Source organism: Triplophysa dalaica, chromosome 8 (genome assembly GCF_015846415.1).
Source record: "Triplophysa dalaica isolate WHDGS20190420 chromosome 8, ASM1584641v1, whole genome shotgun sequence".
Lineage (NCBI taxonomy): Eukaryota > Metazoa > Chordata > Actinopteri > Cypriniformes > Nemacheilidae > Triplophysa > Triplophysa dalaica.
The window spans coordinates 7,830,400-7,851,536 of record NC_079549.1 but is presented as its reverse complement, the minus strand read 5'-3'; positions in this window follow the sequence as shown (position 1 = coordinate 7,851,536).

The window sequence follows — 21,137 nt, the reverse complement described above, 5'->3', positions numbered from 1 at the left end:
AGTATATGAAGCATGATCCTGTGAGTTGAATGTGCAGAGAACAAGCTTTTGACCAATCAACTGTTTTTTCTGGCAAATTACATCTTTTCATGCTCCTCTCATGCTCTGTGTTACAAAAAGCAGTTTTCAGTATAAGAAGCATGATCCTGTGAGTTCAATGTGCACATGACAAGCTTTTGACTAATCAACAGTTTTTCTTGCAAACGACATTTTTTCATTTTCTTCTCATCATGCTCTGTGTGACAAAAAGCAGTTTTCGGTATAAGAAGCATGATCCTGTGAGTTGAATGTGCAGAGAACAAGCTTTTGACTAATCAACTGTCTTTTCTTGCAAAATACATTTTTTCATGCTCCTCTCGTGCTCTGTGTTACAAGAAGCACTTTTCAGTATAAGAAGCATGATCCTGTGGTGTTGAATGTTTACAAAACAAGCTTTTGACAAATCAACTGTTTTTTCTTGCAAAATACATTTTTTCAAGCTCCTCTCATGCTTTGTGTTACAAGAAGCAGTTTTCAGTATATGAAGCATGATCCTGTGAGTTGAATGTGCAGAGAACAAGCTTTTGACTAATCAACAGTTTTCCTTGCAAACGACATCTTTTCATGCTCCTCTCATGCTCTGTGTTACAAAAAGCAGTTTTCAGTATAAGAAGCATGATCCTGTGACTTGAATGTGCAGAAAAAAGCTTTGGACCTAATCAACTGTTTTTTCTTGCAAAAGACATCTTATCATGATCCTCTCATGCTCTCTGTAACAAAAAGCAGTTTTAAGTATAAGAAGCATGGTTCTTTGAGTTGAATGTGCACAAGACAAAATTTAGACTAATCAACAGTTTTTTCTTGCAAAATACATTTTTTCTTGCTCCTCTCATGCTCTTTGTAAAAAAAAGCAATTTTCAGTATAAGAAGTATGATCCTGTGAGTTGAATGTGCACAAAACAAGCTTTTGACTAATCAACTGTTTTTTCTTGCAAAAGACATCGTTTCACTCTCCTCTCATGCTCTGTGTTACAAAAGCAGTTTTCAGTATAAGAAGCATGATCCTGTGGTGTTGAATGTCACATAACAGGCTTATGACTAATCAACAGTTTTCCTTGCAAAAGACATCTTATCATGCTCCTCTCATGTTTTGTTATACAAGAAGCAGTTTTCAGTATATGAAGCATGATCCTGTGAGTTGAATGTGCACAAGACAAGCTTTTGACCAATCAACTGTTTTTTCTTGCAAATTACATCTTTTCATGCTCCTCTCATGCTCTGTGTAGCAAAAAGCAGTTTTCATTATATGAAGCATGATCCTGTGAGTTGAATGTGCACAAAACAAGCTTTTGACTAATCAACTGTTTTTTCTTGCAAAAGACATTTTTTCATGCTCCTCTCATGCTCTGTGTGACAAAAAGCAGTTTTCGGTATAAGAAGCATGATCCTGTGACTTGAATGTGCACATAACAAGCTTTTGACTAATCAGCAGTTTTTCTTGCAAAAGACATCTTTTCATGCTCCTCTCATGCTTTGTGTACAAGAAGCAGTTTTCAGTATAAGAAGCATGATCCTGTGAGTTGAATGTGCAGAGAACAAGCTTTTGAATAATCAACTGTTTTTTCTTGCAAATTACATCTTTTCATGCTCCTCTCATGCTCTGTGTTACAAAAAGCAGTTTTCAGTATAAGAAGCATGATCGTGTGGTGTTGAATGTGCACAAAACAAGCTTTTGACAAATCAACTGTTTTTTCTTGCAAAATACATTTTTTCAAGATCCTCTCATGCTTTGTGTTACAAGAAGCAGTTTTCAGTATATGAAGCATGATCCTGTGGTGTTGAATGTCACATAACAGGCTTTTGACTAATCAACAGTTTTCCTTGCAAACGACATCTTATCATGCTCCTCTCATGTTTTGTTATACAAGAAGCAGTTTTCAGTATATGAAGCATGATCCTGTGAGTTGAATGTGCAGAGAACAAGCTTTTGACCAATCAACTGTTTTTTCTTGCAAATTACATCTTTTCATGCTCCTCTCATGCTCTGTGTTACAAAAAGCAGTTTTCAGTATAAGAAGCATGATCCTGTGAGTTCAATGTGCACATGACAAGCTTTTGACTAATCAACAGTTTTTCTTGCAAACGACATTTTTTCATTTTCTTCTCATCATGCTCTGTGTGACAAAAAGCAGTTTTCGGTATAAGAAGCATGATCCTGTGAGTTGAATGTGCAGAGAACAAGCTTTTGACTAATCAACTGTCTTTTCTTGCAAAATACATTTTTTCATGCTCCTTTCGTGCTCTGTGTTACAAGAAGCACTTTTCAGTATAAGAAGCATGATCCTGTGGTGTTGAATGTTTACAAAACAAGCTTTTGACAAATCAACTGTTTTTTCTTGCAAAATACATTTTTTCAAGCTCCTCTCATGCTTTGTGTTACAAGAAGCAGTTTTCAGTATATGAAGCATGATCCTGTGAGTTGAATGTGCAGAGAACAAGCTTTTGACTAATCAACTGACTTTTCTTGCAAATTACATCTTTTCATGCTCCTCAGTTGATTTTGACTAATCAACTGTTTTTTCATGCAAAAGACATTTTTTCATGATCCTCTCATGCTTTGTGTTACAAGAAGCAGTTTTCAGTATATGAAGCATGATCCTGTGAGTTGAATGTGCAGAGAACAAGCTTTTGACTAATCAACAGTTTTCCTTGCAAACGACATCTTATAATCAACTGTTTTTTCTTGCAAATTACATCTTTTCATGCTCCTCTCATGCTCCGTGTTACAAAAAGCAGTTTTCAGTATAAGAAGCATGATCCAGTGGTGTTGAATGTGCACATAACAAGCTTTTGACAAATCAACTGTTTTTTCTTGCAAATTACATCTTTTCATGCTCCTCTCATTCTCTGTGTTACAAAAAGCAGTTTTCAGTATAAGAAGCATGATCCTGTGAGTTCAATGTGCACATGACAAGCTTTTGACTAATCAACAGTTTTCCTTGCAAACGACATCTTTTCATGCTTCTCTCATGTTTCGTTGTACAAAAAGCAGTTTTCAGTATAAGAAGCATGATCCTGTGGTGTTGAATGTGCACAAAACAAGCTTTTGACTAATCAACTGTTTTTTATTGCAAAAGACATCTTTTCATGCTCCTCTCATGCTCTGTATTACAAAAAGCAGTTTTCAGTATAAGAAGCATGATGCTGTGGTGTTGAATGTGCAAAAAACAAGCTTTGGACTAATCAACTGTTTTTTCTTACAAAAGACATCGTTTCATGCTCCTCTCATGCTCTGTGTTACAAAAAGCAGTTTTCAGTATAAGAAGCATGGTTCTGTGAGTTGAATGTGCACAAGACAAAATTTTGACTAATCAACTGTTTTCCTTGCAAACGACATCTTTTCATGCTTCTCTCATGTTTCGTTGTACAAGAAGCAGTTTTCAGTATATGAAGCATGATCCTGTGAGTTGAATGTGCAGAGAACAAGCTTTTGACTAATCAACTGTTTTTTCTTGCAAATTACATCTTTTCATGCTCCTCTCATGCTCCGTGTTACAAAAAGCAGTTTTCAGTATAAGAAGCATGATCCAGTGGTGTTGAATGTGCACATAACAAGCTTTTGACAAATCAACTGTTTTTTCTTGCAAATTACATCTTTTCATGCTCCTCTCATTCTCTGTGTTACAAAAAGCAGTTTTCAGTATAAGAAGCATGATCCTGTGAGTTCAATGTGCACATGACAAGCTTTTGACTAATCAACAGTTTTCCTTGCAAACGACATCTTTTCATGCTTCTCTCATGTTTCGTTGTACAATAAGCAGTTTTCAGTATATGAAGCATGATCCTGTGAGTTGAATGTGCAGAGAACAAGCTTTTGACTAATCAACAGTTTTCCTTGCAAACGACATCTTTTCATGCTTCTCTCATGTTTCGTTGTACAAGAAGCAGTTTTCAGTATATGAAGCATGATCCTGTGAGTTGAATGTGCAGAGAACAAGCTTTTGACTAATCAACTGTTTTTTCTTGCAAATTACATCTTTTCATGCTCCTCTCATGCTCTGTGTTACAAAAAGCAGTTTTCAGTATATGAAGCATGATCCTGTGAGTTGAATGTGCAGAGAACAAGCTTTTGACTAATCAACAGTTTTCCTTGCAAACGACATCTTTTCATGCTTCTCTCATGTTTCGTTGTACAAGAAGCAGTTTTCAGTATATGAAGCATGATCCTGTGAGTTGAATGTGCAGAGAACAAGCTTTTGACTAATCAACTGTTTTTTCTTGCAAATTACATCTTTTCATGCTCCTCTCATGCTCTGTGTTACAAAAAGCAGTTTTCAGTATAAGAAGCATGATCCTGTGGTGTTGAATGTGCACAAAACAAGCTTTTGACTAATCAACTGTTTTTTATTGCAAAAGACATCTTTTCATGCTCCTCTCATGCTCTGTATTACAAAAAGCAGTTTTCAGTATAAGAAGCATGATGCTGTGGTGTTGAATGTGCAAAAAACAAGCTTTGGACTAATCAACCGTTTTTTCTTACAAAAGACATCGTTTCATGCTCCTCTCATGCTCTGTGTTACAAAAAGCAGTTTTCAGTATAAGAAGCATGGTTCTGTGAGTTGAATGTGCACAAGACAAAATTGTGACTAATCAACTGTTTTTTCATGCAAAAGACATTTTTTCATGATCCTCTCATGCTTTGTGTTACAAGAAGCAGTTTTCAGTATATGAAGCATGATCCTGTGAGTTCAATGTGCACATGACAAGCTTTTGACTAATCAACAGTTTTCCTTGCAAACGACATCTTTTCATGCTTCTCTCATGTTTCGTTGTACAAAAAGCAGTTTTCAGTATAAGAAGCATGATCCTGTGGTGTTGAATGTGCACAAAACAAGCTTTTGACTAATCAACTGTTTTTTATTGCAAAAGACATCTTTTCATGCTCCTCTCATGCTCTGTATTACAAAAAGCAGTTTTCAGTATAAGAAGCATGATGCTGTGGTGTTGAATGTGCAAAAAACAAGCTTTGGACTAATCAACTGTTTTTTCTTACAAAAGACATCGTTTCATGCTCCTCTCATGCTCTGTGTTACAAAAAGCAGTTTTCAGTATAAGAAGCATGGTTCTGTGAGTTGAATGTGCACAAGACAAAATTTTGACTAATCAACTGTTTTCCTTGCAAACGACATCTTTTCATGCTTCTCTCATGTTTCGTTGTACAAGAAGCAGTTTTCAGTATATGAAGCATGATCCTGTGAGTTGAATGTGCAGAGAACAAGCTTTTGACTAATCAACTGTTTTTTCTTGCAAATTACATCTTTTCATGCTCCTCTCATGCTCCGTGTTACAAAAAGCAGTTTTCAGTATAAGAAGCATGATCCAGTGGTGTTGAATGTGCACATAACAAGCTTTTGACAAATCAACTGTTTTTTCTTGCAAATTACATCTTTTCATGCTCCTCTCATTCTCTGTGTTACAAAAAGCAGTTTTCAGTATAAGAAGCATGATCCTGTGAGTTCAATGTGCACATGACAAGCTTTTGACTAATCAACAGTTTTCCTTGCAAACGACATCTTTTCATGCTTCTCTCATGTTTCGTTGTACAATAAGCAGTTTTCAGTATATGAAGCATGATCCTGTGAGTTGAATGTGCAGAGAACAAGCTTTTGACTAATCAACAGTTTTCCTTGCAAACGACATCTTTTCATGCTTCTCTCATGTTTCGTTGTACAAGAAGCAGTTTTCAGTATATGAAGCATGATCCTGTGAGTTGAATGTGCAGAGAACAAGCTTTTGACTAATCAACTGTTTTTTCTTGCAAATTACATCTTTTCATGCTCCTCTCATGCTCTGTGTTACAAAAAGCAGTTTTCAGTATATGAAGCATGATCCTGTGAGTTGAATGTGCAGAGAACAAGCTTTTGACTAATCAACAGTTTTCCTTGCAAACGACATCTTTTCATGCTTCTCTCATGTTTCGTTGTACAAGAAGCAGTTTTCAGTATATGAAGCATGATCCTGTGAGTTGAATGTGCAGAGAACAAGCTTTTGACTAATCAACTGTTTTTTCTTGCAAATTACATCTTTTCATGCTCCTCTCATGCTCTGTGTTACAAAAAGCAGTTTTCAGTATAAGAAGCATGATCCTGTGGTGTTGAATGTGCACAAAACAAGCTTTTGACTAATCAACTGTTTTTTATTGCAAAAGACATCTTTTCATGCTCCTCTCATGCTCTGTATTACAAAAAGCAGTTTTCAGTATAAGAAGCATGATGCTGTGGTGTTGAATGTGCAAAAAACAAGCTTTGGACTAATCAACCGTTTTTTCTTACAAAAGACATCGTTTCATGCTCCTCTCATGCTCTGTGTTACAAAAAGCAGTTTTCAGTATAAGAAGCATGGTTCTGTGAGTTGAATGTGCACAAGACAAAATTGTGACTAATCAACTGTTTTTTCATGCAAAAGACATTTTTTCATGATCCTCTCATGCTTTGTGTTACAAGAAGCAGTTTTCAGTATATGAAGCATGATCCTGTGAGTTGAATGTGCAGAGAACAAGCTTTTGACTAATCAACTGTTTTTTCTTGCAAAATACATTTTTTCATGCTCCTCTCATGCTTTGTGTTACAAGAAGCAGTTTTCAGTATATGAAGCATGATCCTGTGAGTTGAATGTGCAGAGAACAAGCTTTTGACTAATCTACTGTTTTTTCTTGCAAAATACATATTTTCATGCTCCTCTCATGCTCTGTGTTACAAAAAGCAGTTTTCAGTATAAGAAGCATGGTTCTGTGAGTTGAATGTGCACAAGACAAAATTTTGACTAATCAACTGTTTTTATTGCAAAAGACATCTTTTCATGCTCCTCTCATGCTCTGTGTGACAAAAAGCAGTTTTCGGTATAAGAAGCATGATCCTGTGACTTGAATGTGCACATAACAAGCTTTTGACTAATCAGCAGTTTTCCTTGCAAAAGACATCTTTTCATGCTCCTCTCATGCTTTGTGTACAAGAAGCAGTTTTCAGTATAAGAAGCATGATCCTGTGAGTTGAATGTGCAGAGAACAAGCTTTTGAATAATCAACTGTTTTTTCTTGCAAATTACATCTTTTCATGCTCCTCTCATGCTCTGTGTTACAAAAAGCAGTTTTCAGTATAAGAAGCATGATCGTGTGGTGTTGAATGTGCACAAAACAAGCTTTTGACTAATCAACTGTTTTTTCATGCAAATGACATTTTTTCATGATCCTCTCATGCTTTGTGTTACAAGAAGCAGTTTTCAGTATATGAGGCATGATCCTGTGAGTTGAATGTTTACAAAACAAGCTTTTGACTAATCAACAGTTTTTTCTTGCAAAATACATTTTTTCATGCTCTTCTCATGCTCTGTGTTACAAGATGCAGTTTTCAGTATGAGAAGCATGATCCTGTGGTGTTGAATGTCACATAACAGGCTTTTGACTAATCAACAGTTTTCCTTGCAAACGACATCTTATCATGCTCCTCTCATGTTTTGTTATACAAGAAGCATTTTTCAGTATATGAAGCATGATCCTGTGAGTTGAATGTGCAGAGAACAAGCTTTTGACCAATCAACTGTTTTTTCTGGCAAATTACATCTTTTCATGCTCCTCTCATGCTCTGTGTTACAAAAAGCAGTTTTCAGTATAAGAAGCATGATCCTGTGAGTTCAATGTGCACATGACAAGCTTTTGACTAATCAACAGTTTTTCTTGCAAACGACATTTTTTCATTTTCTTCTCATCATGCTCTGTGTGACAAAAAGCAGTTTTCGGTATAAGAAGCATGATCCTGTGAGTTGAATGTGCAGAGAACAAGCTTTTGACTAATCAACTGTCTTTTCTTGCAAAATACATTTTTTCATGCTCCTCTCGTGCTCTGTGTTACAAGAAGCACTTTTCAGTATAAGAAGCATGATCCTGTGGTGTTGAATGTTTACAAAACAAGCTTTTGACAAATCAACTGTTTTTTCTTGCAAAATACATTTTTTCAAGCTCCTCTCATGCTTTGTGTTACAAGAAGCAGTTCCCTTTCTGTCGGTCTCTCGACGTTGTGTCGAGAACGACAGATGGGGTTCGCCCTTGAGAACCAATCAACTCTGACTACTATAGAAAAGGCCAATGAAATTTGGCGAATGCAATTTGCATGCCGGGCTCCGCCCCCGGAAATCCGGTATAAAAGGAGGCCGGCGTGCAGCATTCACTTACCTTTTGTTCTTCAGAGCCATCGCTCATGAGTACAACTCAGGATTCAATCCTCTACAACTACACGCTGGTGCTACGACGTGTTACAGCGGATCGTCCCTTCCTGCAGCGACCTTCCCCTGGGCGTCTCGGCGGTTCCGGAGGTGTTAGAGATTTTTTCTAAAAGTCCTTTTCAGGACTGACTGAGCATTCTCCAGCGCGGCATGTCCCGCTGTTCTCTTGGGTGCGGCACCCTCATCGAGGAGGGGGATGGACACGATCGCTGCATTAGGTGTCTGGGCGTCCAGCACACTGAAGCAGCGTTCGTTGACACATCTGCCTGCACTGCGGGCAGATTGTCATTCAGAAGTTGCGGTCACGGGTGGCTGTCTTCCTACGGGAACCAGCCACCATTTCGTCTGCTACCCGGGCTGTGACATCTGTGGCTACGGCCCCGATGACCACCCACGTTAGCAGCGTTAGTGATACGGGGAACTCTGCGAACGTAAACCCGCCAGCCAAGTGCTCACGGGCCGATCGCACCCCGATTCGCTCTTCTGAACGTTCCCCAACCGGCGGTGGCATACCGTCCGGATCCTCACGCACACACTCGGAAACGATGTGTGACGTAGATGAGATGTCGCTCGCAGCATCGGAGGGAGACTGGCATCCGACTCTGCCGAATCCAAACTCCACCCCCAGCGGTCGAGTTCAGGAGGAAGCAGAAGTGATGTCATCCGTGCTAACCCGGGGATACGTGGTTCCCGAGGTCGGTGCGCGGTGCAAACCGCGCCCACCCCGGGTGCCATGTTTTTCCCGGAGGTGCATGAGGAGCTGTGTAAAACTTGGAACGCTCCACTCACGGACCGTTCCAGTGAAACCAGCTCCGGCTCCCTTACTTCCCTCGATGGTGAGGCAGCCAAGGACTGCGTCGAGATCCCCCGGGTGGAACGTCCGCCTGCGGTGCACCTGTGCCGCGGACGGCTACCACCTGGGGGGGGATCGACCACTCCTACCGTCCAAAGCACGTAAGACTTCGGCATCACTGGTGTCGAAAGCTTGCGAGGTTGCGGGCCAGGCTGCCTCCTCTCTCTATGCCTTGGCCATCCTGCAGGTCCGCCAGGCCAGGGCGTTGAGAGGGCTCCACGAGGGTAAGGCCGACCCGGGTATAATGCAGGATCTCCGTGCCACCGCTGACAGCGCTCTACGGGCGACTAAGGCGGCGGCACGGGCCCTGGGTCGGACGATGTCCACGGTAGTGGTCCAGGAGAGACACCCCCGGCTATACCTTGTGCAGAAGAGTGACAGCAAGGAAGTCCGCTTTCTTGATGCACTCATCTCGCAGGGTGGGTTGTTGGTAACACCGTCGAGGACTGCGCTCAGCAGTTTTTTGACGGCGAAGCAGACAGTGGCAATTAACCACATTTTTTTCACGCCGCGACTCGGCCGCCTACAGGCCTCCGAGATCTCACGTGACGTCTGCTTCCCTGCAACCCAGGACCCTTTCGACATCGGCTCCGGTTCCTGTGCCCCCACAGGCGGCACCCCGGAAGCAGAGGTCGAGGGGGAAACCTCCACCCCGTCAGCAACCTCCTCGCGAGAAGGGACACTGACGGGAAGACCCCAGGGAGAACAACATCGGGCCCGAACCTTCACAGCCACGGCTCTGATCGGTCGGTACGGGACGACTCCTGCCTCGTCACCAAAGCCGGGCCCTTGTTAGGGCTTGGCGCCCACTTACTCACTGAGTTTTCTGTTCTCCCCGGGTTTACTTGCAGCCGATCGCACACTCCACTGGACTGTGCTCGGCGAACCAACCTCACACCCTGGCGAGGCGTGAGGTCGTACACATACGACAGCCGTCACCACTCTCAAACCGACAGTGCGTGCCGTTGTCCCGCCAGGCAGGTAAGCAGGCGGAGCAAAAACCTTCCCTCCGGGGACTCCCCGCGACATGGTTAGCTCTGCCAGCCGACGAACCACCCCCCGTGGGAATGATGAAGCAGACCGTCCCCTTGGTCACCCTGTCACAGTCCCTGGGAGCTCGAGAGCTGCCCACACTGTCTCGCTGGCTAATGAGGGCGGTCCGTCTTGGTTACTCGATCCAGTTCGCCAGAGACTCACCCAAGTTTCGGGGCATCATCTCTCCCTCTGTCAGAGGCAGGGACGCCTCCGTACTTCGGGTAGAGGTCACCACCCTTCTGGCAAAACAGGCATCGAGTTCGTCCCTCAAAACCAAGATGTTCAGTGGGTCACCACCCGCACTTCATCGTTCCCAAGAAAGACGGCGGGTTGCCCCCAAAGGCTGCGTACCCTGAACAGAGCACCTTCACAAGCTGCCATTCAGGGTGCTCTCACAGAGGCGCGTCCTGACATCTATGAGGTGTCAGGATTGGTTCGTGGCAATCGACCTGAAGGACGCTTACTTTCATGTCTCGATCCTCCTCGACACCGGCCGTTCCCACGGTTCGCGTGCGAGAGGCGGGCATATCAGTACAGAGTCCTCCCTTTCGGTCTGTCCCTGACCGCCCTTTCTCCCTGAGAGGAGGAAGGCGAGCGGGGTACTAAACTATCTCAGCGACTGGCCTATCTTGGCACACTCGCGAGATCTGTTATGTACACAAAGGGACCTGGTGCTCCGGCACCTAGGTCGATTGGGACTCCAGGTCAACCAAGAGAGGGGCAAGCTCTCCCCAGTGCAGAGCATCCTCTTTCTCGGTATGGAACTCAACTCTGTCACCATGTCGGCACACCTGTCCGCAGTTGTGCCCAACCAGTGTTGAACTGTCTGAAATGAACATTTTAGGCAGACAGCGGTCCCCCTGAAACAATTCAGAGGCTCCTGGGACACATGGCGTCCTCGCGGGCTAATACCCCTCGAGTTGATGCACATGACACCGCTCCAACACTGGTTTCAGAGTCGAGTTCCGAGGAGAGCGTGGCACACCGGCAGCAGGCGCATGGTGATGCCGCCCTGCTGCCGACGCACCATAACCCCTAGTCTTTATGACTTTTTCGACGGACTCAGGTCCCTCTGAGCAGGTTATGAGGCAGGTCGTGGTGACGACTGAAGTCTCCCTGCAGGGGTGCGGTGTAGTGTGCAACGGGCACGCAGGTGGGGTGTTGGACGAACCCCCGCCTGCGCTGGCATATCAATTGCCAAGAGTTGTGGGCTATGCTACTTGCACTGAGCAGGCTACGGCCTCTCGTGCGAGACATACACGTGCTGTTCCGAGGACAGCACTATAGCTGTAGCGAATACAGATCGTCAGGGTGGCGTTCGCACACAGCAGCTAAACACAACTTGCTCGACGCCTCCTCCGGTGGAGTCAACAGGTGACTCGTTCCCTGCAGGCCACACACCCCGGGCAAACTGAACTAGACAGCCGACGTGCTTTCTCGCCAGTTTATGCCTCGTGGAGAGTGGCGACTCCACCCCCGTGCAGTCCAGCTCATTTGGAGGCTGTTCGGGTAGGCCCAGGTAAAACCTGTTCACCTCCCGTAACACCACCATTTGCCCGCTTGATAGTCCCTGCCCTCGGCACGGATATCCTTGCGCACAGCTGGCCGCGGGATGGGCGGAAGCACACCTTCCCCCCCGGAGCCTTCTTGTACAGACTCTGTGCAAGGTCAGGGAGCAGGAGCACCAAGTGTTATTGGTCACACCACACCGGTCTAACCGCACTTGGCCTCAGAGCCGATGCTCTGGACAGCGACTCCCCCTGAACCATTCCCCTGACAGAGGACCTGCTCTCTCAGGGGAAGGACACGTTCTGGCATCCCAGATCAGACCTCTGGAACACCCATGTCTGGTCTCTAGACGGGACGAGAAGATCCTAAGATGGCTACTCCCCCTATACGGCTGAGACCATCACCCAGGCTAGGGCCCCATCTACTAGGCGGTTACACGCCTCTAGACGGTGCCTCTTCTCGTCCTGGTGTCTTTCTCAACGAGAAAGACCCACTGAGGTGCTTGATCAGGATTGTGTTCCCCTCCTCACGAGACTGGAGACTAACATCTCCCTTCCACACTGAAAGTGTATGTAGTCGCTATTGCCACTCATCATGACTCAGTCGGTGGAAAGTTTCTAGGGCAACACGACCTGGTCACCAGGTTCCTAAGCAGCGAGAGGGCGGAATCCGCCTCATCTCCGCTCCATACCCTCTTGGGACCCTAAGTGGTCCTGGGGAGCCTCAGGGCCCCCCAAAGAGCCCCTCGGAGGTTCCGATCTTCCTCATAGAGTAAGACGGCCCTCCTGACGGCGCTCACTTCCTTCAAGAGGGTAGGGGACCACAGAGCATCCTCCGTGTCCCTGGATTGCCTTAAACTCGGCCCTGGAAACTCTCACGTTATCTTGAGACCCAGGCCCGGGTGCGTGCCCAAGAAGTTCCCACTACTCCCTCCGGGGCCAAGTGGTGAACTTGCAGGCGCTCCCCATAGGGGAGGAAGACCCAACCCGATTAGTGTTGTGTCCAGTACGTACTGGACCGCACGCAGAGCTCTGAAGCTCTGACCAGCTCCGTGTCTGTTGGAGGACAGCAGAAGGGGAAGGCTGTCTCCAAACAGAGGCTGGCGCACTGGGTCGTGGACGCCGTTACGACGGCATTCCGATCTCAGAATCTCCCATGCCCATTGGCAGTGAGGGCTCACTCCACACGGAGTTTAGCCACCTCCTGGACACTGGCAGAAGCGCCTCTCTAGCAGACATCTGTAGAGCTGCGGGTTGGGCTATGCCCAAACACCTTCGCAAGGGTTAACAACCTTCGCGTAAACCCGGTGTCAGCCCACGTCCTGCGTGGCGACATGTAGGACTGGCATCCGGGGGGGCGTATGCCTGCGAAAGCACCTTTCCACCCTCTAACAGGTTGGGTCAGTGTGCTATTTACCTTTTCTTCTTACCCGAACACATCGCTAAGAAACTGGTACCTCACCAGCCTCCCTTCTTACCCAGACACTGGTTAAGAATAGGCATTCCATCCATCACCAAACAAGCACCCCCTGGGGGCTGGCTGGGCAGAGCAGCCTTCCCCCTTAGGCCGGGATACCATGTGAGCTATCACAGATAGCTCTAACCGGACCTAGTGCTACCGGACGTCTGTAACACCCCCTCCGTGGGCTGTTCCGTCTGATGTATCCTCATGAGAATGGTTCCCACTCCTGGTAACCCATGAGCTTCCCCAGGTGGGCCTCCACCTCGCGGTTAACTACTCAGTCCGCACGTTCCATGCGTTCTCCTCCAAGGACGAGACCATACCTATATCCACCATATTCCTCCCCACGGGTAGGAGGTGGCCTCTGTAGCGCTTCTCTGATTAAGAGTCGCGCTTACCCGGTGTAAACTGATCTGGACGGCCTCTCGCCTATAGAGAGCTAAGGCCCCGTCCGTGAAAGTTACCGGTCAGGGCTGTACCCATCTTTCTCCAAGAAAGCTCTGGAACCCCCCGACCACCACACTGGAAGGTTACAGTCTCACGAAAGCTTCGAGATGACACGCCCAGGCTTGTTACCGTCGCTTCGCTAGAGATTGTGACGCGATACAGCGTTGTGGCGTTTTCCATAGGCAACCCCATCTGTCGTTCTCGACACAACGTCGAGAGACCGACAGAAAGGGAACGTCTTGGTTACGTATGTAACCTCAGTTCCCTGATGGAGGGAACGAGACGTTGTGTCCCTTATGCCACGAACACGTATCGTATTCTGCTGCAGTTTGAGAGGTCTCAGGCTCTTCAGAACAAAGGTAAGTGAATGCTGCACGCCGGCCTCCTTTTATACCGGATTTCCGGGGGCGGAGCCCGGCATGCAAATTGCATTCGCCAAATTTCATTGGCCTTTTCTATAGTAGTCAGAGTTGATTGGTTCTCAAGGGCGAACCCCATCTGTCGTTCTCGACACAACGTCTCGTTCCCTCCATCAGGGAACTGAGGTTACATACGTAACCAAGACGTTTTCAGTATATGAAGCATGATCCTGTGAGTTGAATGTGCAGAGAACAAGCTTTTGACTAATCAACAGTTTTCCTTGCAAACGACATCTTTTCATGCTCCTCTCATGCTCTGTGTTACAAAAAGCAGTTTTCAGTATAAGAAGCATGATCCTGTGACTTGAATGTGCAGAAAAAAGCTTTGGACCTAATCAACTGTTTTTTCTTGCAAAAGACATCTTATCATGATCCTCTCATGCTCTCTGTAACAAAAAGCAGTTTTAAGTATAAGAAGCATGGTTCTTTGAGTTGAATGTGCACAAGACAAAATTTAGACTAATCAACAGTTTTTTCTTGCAAAATACATTTTTTCTTGCTCCTCTCATGCTCTTTGTAAAAAAAAGCAATTTTCAGTATAAGAAGTATGATCCTGTGAGTTGAATGTGCACAAAACAAGCTTTTGACTAATCAACTGTTTTTTCTTGCAAAAGACATCGTTTCACTCTCCTCTCATGCTCTGTGTTACAAAAGCAGTTTTCAGTATAAGAAGCATGATCCTGTGGTGTTGAATGTCACATAACAGGCTTATGACTAATCAACAGTTTTCCTTGCAAAAGACATCTTATCATGCTCCTCTCATGTTTTGTTATACAAGAAGCAGTTTTCAGTATATGAAGCATGATCCTGTGAGTTGAATGTGCACAAGACAAGCTTTTGACCAATCAACTGTTTTTTCTTGCAAATTACATCTTTTCATGCTCCTCTCATGCTCTGTGTAGCAAAAAGCAGTTTTCATTATATGAAGCATGATCCTGTGAGTTGAATGTGCACAAAACAAGCTTTTGACTAATCAACTGTTTTTTCTTGCAAAAGACATTTTTTCATGCTCCTCTCATGCTCTGTGTGACAAAAAGCAGTTTTCGGTATAAGAAGCATGATCCTGTGACTTGAATGTGCACATAACAAGCTTTTGACTAATCAGCAGTTTTTCTTGCAAAAGACATCTTTTCATGCTCCTCTCATGCTTTGTGTACAAGAAGCAGTTTTCAGTATAAGAAGCATGATCCTGTGAGTTGAATGTGCAGAGAACAAGCTTTTGAATAATCAACTGTTTTTTCTTGCAAATTACATCTTTTCATGCTCCTCTCATGCTCTGTGTTACAAAAAGCAGTTTTCAGTATAAGAAGCATGATCGTGTGGTGTTGAATGTGCACAAAACAAGCTTTTGACAAATCAACTGTTTTTTCTTGCAAAATACATTTTTTCAAGATCCTCTCATGCTTTGTGTTACAAGAAGCAGTTTTCAGTATATGAAGCATGATCCTGTGGTGTTGAATGTCACATAACAGGCTTTTGACTAATCAACAGTTTTCCTTGCAAACGACATCTTATCATGCTCCTCTCATGTTTTGTTATACAAGAAGCAGTTTTCAGTATATGAAGCATGATCCTGTGAGTTGAATGTGCAGAGAACAAGCTTTTGACCAATCAACTGTTTTTTCTTGCAAATTACATCTTTTCATGCTCCTCTCATGCTCTGTGTTACAAAAAGCAGTTTTCAGTATAAGAAGCATGATCCTGTGAGTTCAATGTGCACATGACAAGCTTTTGACTAATCAACAGTTTTTCTTGCAAACGACATTTTTTCATTTTCTTCTCATCATGCTCTGTGTGACAAAAAGCAGTTTTCGGTATAAGAAGCATGATCCTGTGAGTTGAATGTGCAGAGAACAAGCTTTTGACTAATCAACTGTCTTTTCTTGCAAAATACATTTTTTCATGCTCCTTTCGTGCTCTGTGTTACAAGAAGCACTTTTCAGTATAAGAAGCATGATCCTGTGGTGTTGAATGTTTACAAAACAAGCTTTTGACAAATCAACTGTTTTTTCTTGCAAAATACATTTTTTCAAGCTCCTCTCATGCTTTGTGTTACAAGAAGCAGTTTTCAGTATATGAAGCATGATCCTGTGAGTTGAATGTGCAGAGAACAAGCTTTTGACTAATCAACTGACTTTTCTTGCAAATTACATCTTTTCATGCTCCTCTCTTGCTCTGTGTTACAAAAAGCAGTTTTCAGTATAAGAAGCATGATCCTGTGGTGTTGAATGTGCACATAACAGGCTTTTGACTAATCAACAGTTTTCCTTGCAAACGACATCTTTTCATGCTCCTCTCATGCTCTGTGTTAAAAAAAGCAGTTTTCAGTATAAGAAGCATGATCCTGTGACTTGAATGTGCAGAAAAAAGCTTTGGACCTAATCAACTGTTTTTTCTTGCAAAAGACATCTTATCATGATCCTCTCATGCTCTCTGTAACAAAAAGCAGTTTTAAGTATAAGAAGCATGGTTCTTTGAGTTGAATGTGCACAAGACAAAATTTAGACTAATCAACAGTTTTTTCTTGCAAAATACATTTTTTCTTGCTCCTCTCATGCTCTTTGTAAAAAAAAAGAAATTTTAAGTATAAGAAGTATGATCCTGTGAGTGGAATGTGCACAAAACAAGCTTTTGACTAATCAACTGTTTTTTCTTGCAAAAGACATCGTTTCACGCTCCTCTCATGCTCTGTGTTACAAAAGCAGTTTTCAGTATAAGAAGCATGATCCTGTGGTGTTGAATGTCACATAACAGGCTTATGACTAATCAACAGTTTTCCTTGCAAAAGACATCTTATCATGCTCCTCTCATGTTTTGTTATACAAGAAGCAGTTTTCAGTATATGAAGCATGATCCTGTGAGTTGAATGTGCACAAGACAAGCTTTTGACCAATCAACTGTTTTTTCTTGCAAATTACATCTTTTCATGCTCCTCTCATGCTCTGTGTAGCAAAAAGCAGTTTTCATTAAATGAAGCATGATCCTGTGAGTTGAATGTGCACAAAACAAGCTTTTGACTAATCAACTGTTTTTTCTTGCAAAAGACATTTTTTCATGCTCCTCTCATGCTCTGTGACAAAAAGCAGTTTTTCGTTATATGAAGCATGATCCTGTGAGTTGAATGTGCACAAAACAAGCTTTTGACAAATCAACTGTTTTTTCTTGCAAAAGACATTTTTTCATGCTCCTCTCATGCTCTGTGACAAAAAGCAGTTTTCGTTATATGAAGCATGATCCTGTGAGTTGAATGTGCACAAAACAAGCTTTTGACTAATCAACTGTTTTTTCGTGCAAAATACATTTTTTCATTCTCCTTTCGTGCTCTGTGTAACAGTTTTTGCAAAAGACATCTTTTCATGCTCCTCTCATGCTCTGTGTAACAAAAAGCAGTTTTCAGTATAAGAAGCATGATCCTGTGGTGTTGAATGTGCACATAACAAGCTTTTGACTAATCAACTGTTTTTTCTTACAAAAGACATCGTTTCATGCTCCTCTCATGCTCTGTGTTACAAAAAGCAGTTTTCAGTATAAGAAGCATGGTTCTGTGAGTTGAATGTGCACAAGACAAAATTTTGACTAATCAACTGTTTTTTCTTGCAAAAGACATTTTTTCGTGCTCCTCTCATGCTCTGTGTGACAAAAAGCAGTTTCGGTATAAGAAGCATGATCCTGTGACTTGAATGTGTACATAACAAGCTTTTGACTAATCAACAGTTTTTCTTGCAAAAGACATCTTTTCATGCTCCTCTCATGCTTTGTGTTACAAGAAGCAGTTTTCAGTATAAGAAGCATGATCCTGTGAGTTGAATGTGCAGACAACAAGCTTTTGACTAATCAACTGTTTTTTCTTGCAAATTACATCTTTTCATGCTCCTCTCATGCTCTGTGTTACAAAAAGCAGTTTTCAGTATAAGAAGCATGATCCTGTGGTGTTGAATGTGCACAAAACAAGCTTTTGACTAATCAACTGTTTTTTACTGCAAAAGACATCTTTTCATGCTCCTCTCATGCTCTGTATTACAAAAAGCAGTTTTCAGTATAAGAAGCATGATCCTGTGGTGTTGAATGTTTTCAAAACAAGCTTTTGACAAATCAACTGTTTTTTCATGCAAAAGACATTTTTTCATGATCCTCTCATGCTTTGTGTTACAAGAAGCCGTTTTCAGTATATGAAGCATGATCCTGTGAGTTGAATGTGCAGAGAACAAGCTTTTGACTAATCAACTGTTTTTCTTGCAAATTACATCTTTTCATGCTCCTCTCATGCTCTGTGTTACAAAAAGCAGTTTTCAGTATAAGAAGCATGATCCAGTGGTGTTGAATGTGCACATAACAAGCTTTTGACAAATCAACTGTTTTTTCTTGCAAAATACATTTTTTCATGCTCCTCTCATGCTTTGTGTTACAAGAAGCAGTTTTCAGTATATGAAGCATGATCCTGTGAGTTGAATGTGCAGAGAACAAGCTTTTGACTAATCAACTGTTTTTTCTTGCAAAATACATCTTTTCATGCTCCTCTCATGTTCTGCGTCACAAAAAGCAGTTTTCAGTATAAGAAGCATGATCCTGTGGTGTTGAATGTGCACATAACAAGCTTTTGACTAATCAACAGTTTTCCTTGCAAACGACATCTTTTCATGGTCCTCTCATGCTCTGTGTTACAAAAAGCAGTTTTCAGTATAAGAAGCATGATCCTGTGGTGTTGAATGTGCACAAAACAAGCTTTTGACTAATCAACTGTTTGTTCTTGCAAAATACATTTTTTCATGCTCCTCACATGCTCTGTGACAAAAAGCAGTTTTCGTTATATGAAGCATGATCCTGTGAGTTGAATGTGCACAAAACAAGCTTTTGACAAATCAAATGTTTTTTCTTGCAAAATACATTTTTTCCATACTCCTCTCATGCTTTGTGTTACAAGAAGCAGTTTTCAGTAAAATAAGTATGATCCTGTGAGCTGATTGTGCAGAGAACAAGCTTTTGACTAATCAACAGTTTCTCTTGCAAAATACATTTTTTTCATGCTCCTCTCATGCTCTGTGTGACAAAAAGCAGTTTTCAGTATAAGAAGTATGATCCTGTGAGTTGAATGTGCACAAAACAAGCTTTTGACTAATCAACTGTATTTTTTTGCAAAAAACATCTTTTCATGCTCCTCTCATGCTATGTGTGACAAAAAGCAGTTTTCAGTATAAGAAGCATGATCCTGTGGTGTTTAATGTTTACAAAACAAGCTTTTGACAAATCAACTGTTTTTTCTTGCAAAAAACATTTTTTCATGCTCCTCTCATGCTCTGTGTTACAAGATGCAGTTTTCAGTATAAGAAGCATGATCCTGTGGTGTTGAATGTTTACAAAACAAGCTTTTGACTAATCAACAGTTTTTCTTGCAAACGACATCTTATCATGCTCCTCTCATGCTCTGTGTAGCAAAAAGCAGTTTTCAGTATAAGAAGCATGATCCTGTGGTGTTGAATGTGCACAAAACAAGCTTTGGACTAATCAACTGTTTTTTCTTACAAAAGACATCGTTTCATGCTCCTCTCATGCTCTGTGTTACAAAAAGCAGTTTTCAGTATAAGAAGCATGATCCTGTGACTTGAATGTGCACATAACAAGCTTTTGACTAATCAGCAGTTTTTCTTGCAAAAGACATCTTTTCATGCTCCTCTCATGTTTTGTTATACAAGAAGCAGTTTTCAGTATATGAAGCATGATCCTGTGAGTTGAATGTGCACAAGACAAGCTTTTGACCAATCAACTGCTTTTTCTTGCAAATTACATCTTTTCATGCTCCTCTCATGCTCTGTGTAGCAAAAAGCAGTTTTCATTATATGAAGCATGATCCTGTGAGTTGAATGTGCACACAACAAGCTTTTGACTAATCAACTGTTTTTTCTTGCAAAAGACATTTTTTCATGCTCCTCTCATGCTCTGTGACAAAAAGCAGTTTTTCGTTATATGAAGCATGATCCTGTGAGTTGAATGTGCACAAAACAAGCTTTTGACAAATCAACTGTTTTTTCTTGCAAAAGACATTTTTTCATGCTCCTCTCATGCTCTGTGACAAAAAGCAGTTTTCGTTATATGAAGCATGCTCCTGTGAGTTGAATGTGCACAAAACAAGCTTTTGACTAATCAACTGTTTTTTCGTGCAAAATACATTTTTTCATTCTCCTTTCGTGCTCTGTGTAACAGTTTTTGCAAAAGACATCTTTTCATGCTCCTCTCATTATCTGTGTAACAAAAAGCAGTTTTCAGTATAAGAAGCATGATCCTGTGGTGTTGAATGTGCACATAACAAGCTTTTGACTAATCAACTGTTTTTTCTTACAAAAGACATCGTTTCATGCTCCTCTCATGCTCTGTGTTACAAAAAGCAGTTTTCAGTATAAGAAGCATGGTTCTGTGAGTTGAATGTGCACAAGACAAAATTTTGACTAATCAACTGTTTTTTCTTGCAAAAGACATTTTTTCGTGCTCCTCTCATGCTCTGTGTGACAAAAAGCAGTTTCGGTATAAGAAGCATGATCCTGTGACTTGAATGTGTACATAACAAGCTTTTGACTAATCAACAGTTTTTCTTGCAAAAGACATCTTTTCATGCTCCTCTCATGCTTTGTGTTACAAGAAGCAGTTTTCAGTATAAGAAGCATGATCCTGTGAGTTGAATGTGCAGACAACAAGCTTTTGACTAATCAACTGTTTTTTCTTGCAAATTACATCTTTTCATGCTCCTCTCATGCTCTGTGTTACAAAAAGCAGTTTTCAGTATAAGAAGCATGATCCTGTGGTGTTGAATGTGCACAAAACAAGCTTTTGACTAATCAACTGTTTTTTACTGCAAAAGACATCTTTTCATGCTCCTCTCATGCTCTGTATTACAAAAAGCAGTTTTCAGTATAAGAAGCATGATCCTGTGGTGTTGAATGTTTTCAAAACAAGCTTTTGACAAATCAACTGTTTTTCATGCAAAAGACATTTTTTCATGATCCTCTCATGCTTTGTGTTACAAGAAGCCGTTTTCAGTATATGAAGCATGATCCTGTGAGTTGAATGTGCAGAGAACAAGCTTTTGACCAATCAACTGTTTTTCTTGCAAATTACATCTTTTCATGCTCCTCTCATGCTCTGTGTTACAAAAAGCAGTTTTCAGT